The sequence below is a fragment of the Pectinophora gossypiella genome, chromosome 23, assembly GCF_024362695.1.
Source record: "Pectinophora gossypiella chromosome 23, ilPecGoss1.1, whole genome shotgun sequence".
NCBI lineage: Eukaryota > Metazoa > Arthropoda > Insecta > Lepidoptera > Gelechiidae > Pectinophora > Pectinophora gossypiella.
In genome coordinates this window covers 1,687,396-1,696,784 of record NC_065426.1, presented here as the reverse complement: position 1 = coordinate 1,696,784, position 9,389 = coordinate 1,687,396, and positions in this window count along the sequence as shown.

Sequence of the window (9,389 nt, the reverse complement as noted above, 5' to 3'; positions counted from 1 at the left end):
CAAAATACAATGCAAAATGTACAACTGCCGAATAGTAAGAAGGTTACATTCTTTATATAAAGATTCTGTAGAAAATCTCTTTTGCTTAAAATACATGATTTTGAAATAAAAAATCTAAAATCATTGGTTTCGCCTTGTGCTTGGATTCGAATCTGCAACATTACAATGAGAGTCAAGCGTTCGTCCAACTAAACTATCACGGGTTTCGGCAACGGAGAAGTAACTACTACTCCACTGCTCTCTATTTACTCTACTTTGCCTTCTACTGTTTATTATTATTAGCAAGAATTATTACATAAAGCTTTTTCTGCACTTTACAGATAAGCAGTGCCTTTAAAAGCACAGCTTTAACAAGCGGAGCTAAGTTTCCGAAAGCTTTCTGGAAGTGTATAAGCTCGTAATTACGCAGAGAGGAATCCGAGAGAATATTTTGAAGATTGTCTCACTCTGAAAGTTTTGCCTTGGACCTCTGGGGTAGGGTGACCAAAAACTACGGAGCGTTATTCACTTTTTTACCAGCTTATCTAACAAAAAAAACTTTATAAAAAAATTATTAAGACCGTCGGAAATGAAAAAACATGGAAGAGCCCTTCGTCCAAAACAAGATATGAATTTAGGCTGATATAGATAGATTGTTTAAAAAATAAAAAAAAGAACTAATAAAGTAACTTAAAATATAACTTTATTTTTATTGAAAAGTGCTTTTTTGAGACGCGATTGCAGATCTTTCAATACTCCAATACGAATGACTATATCAATAGGACACCATGGTGGCAACAGCACAGTTTATCGCCCAAATTGTTACTTAATAAATTAAGACCTATCTGAAAGATCATGATTTCTTATCTTATCATGAGGTTGGTAATTCGCCTCACAACCCACACGATAGAAGAAGAAGAAGATAAGAAACAACCAAAAAGGGTCTAATAACTGTGTCAAATATAATACTTATAATAATGCTAATCTGGAAATGGACCAAAAATCAGTCTAATTTTTAAGAATAGGTATTAATTATTAGTTACTTAAAAAAGAACAGGACGAGACGTAAAACGACGTTTATTGATGACGTAATACTTGGGTATTTAGTATAATGTATCATTTTGACGTTTCCTACAATTCTCTTTTGATTGGGTTGCCTTGAACAGGCAAGAGCCTATTCTGATGATTTTTTTTCCGAAGTTGGTTTTCTGTTTATCCATTTAGAAAGAGAAAATATAATTTAACTCAGTTGTCTTTGTGAGTTTCTTGAGAACAGGTGAGTGCTAAAACAATAAATAAAAAATATCCATATTAATTTTAGACTCATGGTCACCTTACAAGAGACCACCACTTCCTGCCGCGAACTTTACACAACAACGCACAAGTTCCCACCGAAACTTCTTTACAATTTTATTTTTACGCAAAAGAGAAGTTCGATATAGCCTATTTTAATTTGGTAAAATTTTAAGGTTGCCAGAGGAAAAATTAGAACGTTTCGCAAAAATTAAAAAACTTTGAGTAATGACGTCATTGGAAACCTTTACAATGAAAGGCAATTATAATTGTTTGTTTATTACATACCGCAATATACGACATCATGCCTTCATCCTCGAAGGGGCAGGCAGAATTGTGTAGTACGTTTAATAATAATAACAAAAACACTTTATTGCACACAAATTCACAAAACATTTACAGGATAAACTTATTCTAAGGTATATATAATGTCATTATTACAGGGCGTTAGTGACGGCGTAACGAAAACTTTGAGGTATGATTCAGATCGTCTGAGTTGATATCAAGTGGAATATCCTGCCGGAAAATTCATGAAAAAGTTTGTGTTTTTTTTTATTATTCTCAGTTCTCATGTGATTTTTCTTTAAAAAACACTCGGATTTCTTTCAATGAAATAGGCTACTTTACAACCTAGTCAAATAAGACACTTTTTACGAAACGTCCAAACGATAGTGTTCTATGGAGTTTGTATGGAAATACTGTCCTGTGTCTGTGCTGTGTGTACTATACTGGCCGGTCATAGGATGGGTGACCACAAAAAAATAAAAAGTTCTCACCTCGTGCTTCGGAAGGCACGTTAAGCCCTTGGTCCCGGCTGCATTAGCAGTCGTTAATAACTATCAATCCGCACTGGGCCCGCGTGATGGTTTAAGGCCCGATCTCCCTATCCATCTATAGCGGAGGCCCGTGCCCCAGCAGTGGGGACGTTAATGGGCTGATGATGATGTATACAATCCTTCGTGCATTCCACCCAGGTCTGTCCTATTTTCCCCTAAAAGTAGCACGGAGAATGCTACACCGACAAGAGTTCTTTAGTGATGTGATGGACTGGAATCAGCAACATAATTTCATCTAGAACTTATAATGACTTCGTCGCAATTAGATCGCAAAATAATTATAATAATATTAATAATAAAAAAAGACAACATAAAGAGCTTTATTTATAAATCTGCTCTATTTTATTCAGAGAAAATGTAATAAAAATTTTGTATGATAGTATAAATACGTCTTAACGACACTACTTGGACAGAATCCAAGTGGTGAGAGCTATTGCTATTGTGGCTGTTTCAGTTGAAATTAGTGGTGAGGATAAAGTTAGCACGGGTTACGAATCTCTGCTTATCTGCAAAACGGTGTAAAAGATGTTTTTCTTTGAAACAGCGGACAATTTACAGCAGAAAGGAAAAGAATATTTCGTCGAATAGTATGTGGCTTTACCAACAAAAAAAATACTTAATAGTTTGTGGTTTGTGGTAGCCCAGTTTATAAATGCTTGCCTCTCACTTTGAGATCGCAGGTTCGAATCTAGCACAGGCATAAACAAATGATTGTCGAATTTTTTTTCGAATCCATATTTGGATCATAAATGATTATCATGTGCTCAGCGGTGAAGGAAAACCTGGCGAGGAAATCTACATTCCCGAGAAATGAATTTTCGGAGGTATGTGACCTAACCTGTATTGGGCTGGTTTTCCCTTCGCGGGCGGGAAGGTCAGACAGGCAGTCGCTTCTGTAAAAAACTGGACCTGTCAGATCTTCAGGTTAGGTAGGCGGATCCTGTGAAAAACGGGTTAACGCTAGGGAGATGATGATGGGTCGGCTCTACATAAAGTTGAGTTTGGCTATAAATATTAGTGGAGTTTTAAGGTTACTCTTCTTATTTTTCAGTTGTAAAGTATCAGCGTAATTGCTCGATTACTTCTTCTAGGCGTTTAGTACTATTTTTATTTAGATCCAGGAATCCAGGTGGGAACATATCACAAAAAATCACTTTGTGATCCCTAGTTTGGTGAGGACATCACGCTGATTACCAGACTGTCCAAAAAGTAAGATGATCCGCGCTTCAGAAGGCACGTTAACCCGTTGGTCCCGGTTACTACTTACTGATGTAGTAAGCCGTCGTTACATGAGCCTTGTCAGGGGTCTTCAATAATAATGGCGGTTCAATAATAATCCTGACATCGGGGTTGATGAGGTTGGTAATTCACACCACCCACACGATATGAGAGATTCGTCTCTTTGTGATAAATCTCGTTTTGAACAGACGTGTTTCCTTCTTCCGGAAGTTATTCTGCAGGTTCCTGGATTCCTGGTACCTTATAGGGACAAATATTAATACCAGGGACATGTCAGATTTTGATGACTTTCTCTTTTGTAGCGGAAGTTTTTTGTATCATATCAAAACCATATTGAAAGTAAGTATATAATAATATTTTTATATTGAAGGAGACAGCCTAGAAAAAACACCGATTCAACGCAATAAAGTTATATTTTTACCAAGTACACGTAAATATAACAAATATCTTCCATTTAGCGCCAAAGCAAAAGTAGAATTGAAAGTGACGTTTGATGGTAGACCACGTGACCTCCAGTCGGTGCCGTCAGTATTGCCAGCGCTCGAAATTCGTTTTCCTTACAATATATTAATGGAATATATACTATATTGGCCCCGATTCCTGCAGACACCGCGTAATTTTATTTTAAGTTATATCCGTCATTTTCATATCCGTCGAAAAGGAAAGGGACGGATGATTCACAGCTCTTAATTTTAGGAAGAATGAGTAAATGAATGAATAACCCGGGCGAATCAAAAGGTACGTCGCTGGTATGCAATTCGTTTGACGTGCTGTCTACTTAACTGTGTCGGGTTATTGACGGATGTAAAATTTTTAGACGGTTGGTTTAGATTTGTGCTTAAAATTGACGTGTGTTCCATAAATTTTATGCTTGTCGGTTATCCGTCCCTTTCCTTTTCAGGGGATAAGAAAAGAACAGATATAACTTAAAATAAAATTAGGTGGTATTTACAGGAATTAGCACCAACATATAAGTAAAATTTATTTAAATTTGGTTTATAGGTTTAGGTTTATATTTTGTTTTATTTTAGAATAGGTAATTTCTAAATAATTTGTAAGCGTATATATCTATATATCCATCTATATAGTAATATTATACGTTGAATATATCTCTCGTCACGTAGGTCAGCTGGAAGAAATCTCTTTGTTTAGAGATAAGCTTACCTGTACTATCTGTTTTCTTTGCATGTTTCTTGTGTCTGTGTTATTATTATACAAATGAATAAATAAAATAAATCATACGATTTGTCCGGACAAATAGGTGAACATACTCATATGAAAAAATAAATAAAAATACGAATACTCTCAAAGTGAGTGCGCTCGGACGCTATTTGTAACGAGTAAACACATGTCATGATTCGGACCCTTATTTTTAAATCGCTCGCTTTCAACTCGCATTCGAAAATGATGCTATTTCATGTAGACACCATGTTTTTTTATTTTAAGTTATACCTGTCATTTTCATATTCATTATTTTAATCTACATTACTCCAACGCTTTGCCAGACTCACCGACCCCTAATATACAGGTTTTTACCTAGTTCAGGGGACAGCGAATCACATCCTTGTATTTTAAGTACAACAATTGTAAACTTCATTGTAACAGTTATTTTTTTTTTTAAATATATTATATTTTTTTCTTATCCGCCGAAATAAATATATGCATTGATTAGACTAAAATAATATCGTGGAGCACAACAAATATATCAAAGGGTGAAAATTCAATTACTAAATTTGACTCAAGAATAAAATAAACTGGTCAAGGTCAATAAAACCGTTTAAAAAGAAAACCAAACTCAAAATGTCTTATAAGCAGGTACTACGAGAAATTATTTGCTCTAATTTTGACTTTAACTTTGCTTAACACGCTTTCCTGAAACTATCGAGGCCAAGAGGCCCCGTCGTCGACTGTAACGACTTTCCGATGAGGGGCTATCAGTCAAAACAGGCCAAAAATCGCGCCACCTGCGCCGGCCCTACGTACTTCTGCGAACAAAGAGTGGGATGGAGAAGGCATTTTTTTATTCCTTAGGCTCAACGGCCTCCGTGATCCAGTAGATGAGCGTTATGATCACGATCCGGAGTTTGAATCCCGGTGGCGAGATACCACAAAAATCTTTTTCTGAGCCCATGGAAGCTATTCATCTAAAAAAGAAAATGTTTTTCGTCAGTTTTAGGTCTATCTTTATTTAGTGATTAGAAATTCATAATTTATTTTCAAACTAGTATTTATTTTTCACCATGAACCATCACTTTGAAACCATGTCACATTAACTTTTTTTAGAAATTAAACCGTAAGTCTTATTAAAATGTCAAATATGATGCGACAGGATTCTTAAGTGGGTACATGATATTGCTATGACTGTACACGACCCAATATATACGCCTGTGAAATTTGGCACACGTGTTTAGAAGCCCATATAAATTAACATATATACAAATATTATGCAATTCCAAAAATATTATATACGGGTCGAATTCTTCTTCTATCGTGTGGGTTGTGAGGTGGATTACCAACCTCATCAACCTTGGTGGTAAAGGTCCTATGGCTGTGAACACACGGGCACTTTAATACGGGTCAAGGACTTACAAGCCCAACTTTTTTATTATTATTATACCTATTTTGTGCAATTCCAACATCTTACATACATACCGGCGAAATTGATAAACTCCTTCTTTTTTGAAGTCGGTTAAAAACCTCGCACCCAATTCCGAACAAAAATGACCCAAAATTATAAACTAAAAAACTTTACCCTATCATGTCTACTTGTCAGTAACATCCACATTTTCTTCTCACCTCCCGTGACCTACTCAGGAATCGAACCCACTATTAATCTACGTCGGACCCACATATTTGCATACTTCGATTTTGCGCACTGATGCCATATTTCACAGGAATTTTACTTCATGATTGAGGTTCTAACATTTTTTTACTTCAGCTATATATATTGGTAGTCAGTAGAAAGTGAATGTTAACTGTTTTGATTTATGTTTCATACATTTAACATTTTTGAATCTACGTCATTTCAGGTGTTATGGCCGAGAAGAAGAAATGACAAGAAACTGCAACAGCAACACATCTTTTAAATCAATGTAAGTATACATTACAAGTTATTTAATAACTAGAGAAACACATTCAATACTAGGCATTTTTATTATTTAGGTAATCATTAATTTTATAATAAGGTTTTTTACATAAAGTAAGTTTAACATTGTCATGAGCTATAATTTATTTATTTTATTGTAAAAATGTATACTATACATAATCCCAAAAAAGATGAAGAAATTCACAATGAACACCAAATTTTGAGCACCAAATCGCCTACGATTGACTAGTATTTCACACGCTCATCCGAGTACAACCCATCGTAATCTAGAAAACCCTTTAAGTTCCTTACCGTTTCCATTTTGGACAAAGTATAAGTACCAGATATAAAGATAAACGTGCCATAATATAATATTATTTCCTCCATAAAATACCAAGTGTTGAAAGAGTCATAAAGGTCTTACGAGAATGCAAACTTGATAGTCGGATTTAGGAAGTTAAGCAGTTATAGACACTAAAGCATAGAATGAAGAATAATACTTAGAACGGACACTCTGTTCCGGACCCCATTGGGTCGTGTACGGTCACGAGCATTAATATGTATACACTTTGGTACCATGTCACATTAACTTTTTTGATATGCAAAAAGCATTTGATTTTGTTCCACATGGTCTTTTCCTGCGTAAATTAGAAAATTACGGCATTAGAGGTTTAGCGCTAAGTTGGTTATCTTCCTATCTCCAGAACCGTAAACAGTGTGTTGAGATAGTCAATATTAATACCGAAAATATCCTCCTACAGATCTTCACAAATGGTCAACGCGTATGGAGTCCCACAGGGCAGTGTCCTAGGACCATTATTGTTCTTACTATTTATCAATGACCTCCCCGATATCACTAAGAACGAATGTACATTGTTTGCTGATGACATTTCAGTCGCCATAACTTCCAGTAAAAAGAATAGCGTTAGTGATTACATAAATGAAGTAAATAGTACTTTAAATTCTATAATAAATTGGTTACAACATAATAATTTGACCTGTAATATGACAAAAACTAACTTTATTCAATTTTGTAAATATAATGAGGCAGTACAACACTTAAATATAACTTATAATGGACAGAATATACAAGAATGTAACAAAACACAATTTTTAGGATTAACCATTGATCAATATTGTAACTGGAAAGCTCATATAGATAAGGTGTGTAGTAAAGTAAACAGCTATAGATATGTCTTAAGTAAACTTCGTAAAGTAGTTTCAACTGAAACTTTGCTCACTGCATACTACGGATATGTAAACTCTACACTAAAATACGGACTATTAATTTGGGGGAACAGTACTGATTCTTGTAAAGCGTTTGTAGAACAAAAGAAATGTATTAGAGCCATGTGTGCTGTAGCACCAGATGAACCCTGTCGGCCTCTCTTTGCTAAATTAGGAATCCTGACGCTTCCTTCAATGTACATATATGAACTGGCTCTCTTTGCACACACACACACAAAGATTTGTTTAAGACATCAGGGGAGATCCATGGGCTAAATCTTAGAAATCCAAATAAACTAAGACAGGAGTTTACTCCTAGAACTACAGTTTATTATAAAAATTGTCATTCTATGTGTGTGAGAACATATAACGCCATTCCGTCCTATATTAAAGAGCTACCCCATCTAAAGTTTAGATCCCAACTCAAAAAGTGGTTAAAGGGGAAGCAGTTTTATAGCATAAGTGAGTTTTTCAGTGTATAAATAGGTTTTTTCTTTTTTTTTTTCTTTTCTTTTCTTTCTTTTTTTTATATAGATAAGTGTTTTTGTAATATTTTTTAGTAGTTATTATTGTATGTCACAACATGACTAAATGTGCTGAGCGCTATAAGCTTTACTTCCATCGATATACTTTCCACATTTATGACAATAAATTTCATTTCATTTCATTTCATTTCATTTCATTTCATTTCATTTCATTTCATTTCATTTCATTTCATTTCATTTCATTTCATTTCATTTCATTTCATTTCATTTCATTTCATTTCATTTCATTTCATTTCATTTCATTTCATTTCATTTCATTTCATTTCATTTCATTTCATTTCATTTCATTTCATTTCATTTCATTTCATTTCATTTCATTTCATTTCATTTCATTTCATTTCATTTCATTTCATTTCATTTCATTTCATTTCATTTCATTTCATTTCATTTCATTTCATTTCATTTCATTTCATTTCATTTCATTTCATTTCATTTCATTTCATTTCATTTCATTTCATTTCATTTCATTTCATTTCATTTCATTTCATTTCATTTCATTTCATTTCATTTCATTTCATTTCATTTCATTTCATTTCATTTCATTTCATTTCATTTCATTTCATTTCATTTCATTTCATTTCATTTCATTTCATTTCATTTCATTTCATTTCATTTCATTTCATTTCATTTCATTTCATTTCATTTCATTTCATTTCATTTCATTTCATTTCATTTCATTTCATTTCATTTCATTTCATTTCACTGAACTGTAAGGCTCACTAAATGTCAAATATGTTAGTGCGACAGAGTCCTAAAGTGGGTATATTATATTTCTCATGACTGTACTAGGTTCAAGATAAATTATGTAATTGTGATTACAAAAAAAAAATCCTTTATTTCAGACATAATGGTCCATATTACATTAATTAATTACACACTTAAAAAAATAAAATAAAATAAAAATTAAAACCAAAGACAAAACAGATCACGAACCAAGACAGATCTAAAACATTTAATATATTTATGAATTTTAATCAAGAAAAACGTAATATTAAGTCCTACATTTTTAACCCTTAACTACCTAGCACCTATTATTGTCACACTACCACCTGACATACGTCTGTAAGACCCCGGAGCAATTTTATTCTCGTTTGTCCAATATTGTGAGGTAAGTTTTAGATTTTTAATAAAAGTTAGTTTATGACTGTATAAACCTATTTGTTAGAATAAGAAAAGAACATGAAA